The sequence below is a fragment of the Chrysochloris asiatica genome, unplaced genomic scaffold, assembly GCF_000296735.1.
Source record: "Chrysochloris asiatica unplaced genomic scaffold, ChrAsi1.0 scaffold00364, whole genome shotgun sequence".
Lineage (NCBI taxonomy): Eukaryota > Metazoa > Chordata > Mammalia > Afrosoricida > Chrysochloridae > Chrysochloris > Chrysochloris asiatica.
Window position 1 is genome coordinate 1,723,315 of NW_006408882.1, and position 1,296 is coordinate 1,724,610.

General features: G+C 44.6%; 1 protein-coding gene across 1 annotated transcript in view; it reads left to right on the top strand.

Moving 5' to 3' along the window:
• Window positions 1-1,296, top strand: part of PGM2 (phosphoglucomutase 2) — a 60,253-nt gene that overhangs the window by 5,835 nt on the left and 53,122 nt on the right. The window lies entirely within an intron of this gene.

Genomic DNA, 1,296 nt, shown 5'->3' on the forward strand with positions numbered 1-1,296 from the left:
GTCCACCCGATCCGCCATCTTGTTTGTTCTCTTCCATGAACTTTTTGAAGCCCATTTGTTCTTTTACTTCCTGTTCTCTTGACTCTTTAAAGTAAAAGTCTAATATGGACTTAATGTGGTTGTTACTACTTTTCTCCATTTTGCTGTAATTATTGTACAAAGAATATAGAAAAATAAGTAATGAACATAAACAATTCATGTTCGGATCTATTTGAAGCAGTCGATGTAATATAAAAAGCACTTGCTAAGTGCTGTCAAGTCGGTTTCAACTCATAGTTGCCCTGTGTAGGGTTTCCAAGGAGCAGCACGATAGGTTTGAACTGCTGATCTTACGGTTAGCACCCAGGTCTTATCCTACAGTTCCATTCCAGAAAAGGCACTGTTGAGTGCCATTGAGTCGCTTCCAACTAGTTTTTTTTTTCCTCAAGTGCTATGGAGTTGGTTCCAACTCACAGTGACCTCATATAGGTTTCTAAAGAATGGCCTTGCGGCCAGCAGTCCAGTGTGTATCCTACAGTGCCACACTAGGAGTCCTGGAAACCCTATACAGGGTCACTATGAGTCTGAACTAAGTCGACAGCACTAAACAGTAACCACCACCAGCCAGACAGAGAAAGATGCTTTCTGTTCATTTAATGTCCCAAGCCGTCATGTAAAAGAAGTTCTGAAAGGGCCCTAGGACCAGCAAGAGGGAATATGTTCGAGACCACCGAGGACAAACCCAGGAGGGCTACGGCATAAGGATGCAGAAAGCTGCTCCTTGTTGCTAGTGCCATGATGGAAAGTCTGTTGGTATGCAATGAGCGGATGTGCTAACCGGTACCCTGCGTTGTTCTCTCTGGAAACCTACTCATGCATCCCTGAATCATAGTCTTGTTTTTCTCTCCCCTAAGAACATTTCCTTAATCTGTATAATGTCAAAAGACCCCTTTAATGTCAGTGATGCATGGCATCCTGGGTGGATGCAAAGGTTGGAGGCTAATAAATACGGAGTACCATCATGTCTCCGGGCTCTTAATCCTGGAGACCATAAGGCCTGCTGGGCTCTTGATTCTAGAGATCATGAGTCTTGCGGTCTCCCTTAATCCCTAACTTGTGTTTGTGTTTTATTGATAAGCTGTATCATCTCTGCTGCCTTGCTGGTGTGAGCTGGACTCGCACAGGGAGAGTATGAGCAGAACTGGGATCCTAATTAGAGAAGCAGCGGCACCAGAGATGGAGGCAGAGATGAGGGCATGGAGAAATAGAGCAGCTGAGAACTCTAAACTTATGGAAAGAGAAAGGCTGTGTGCTGGC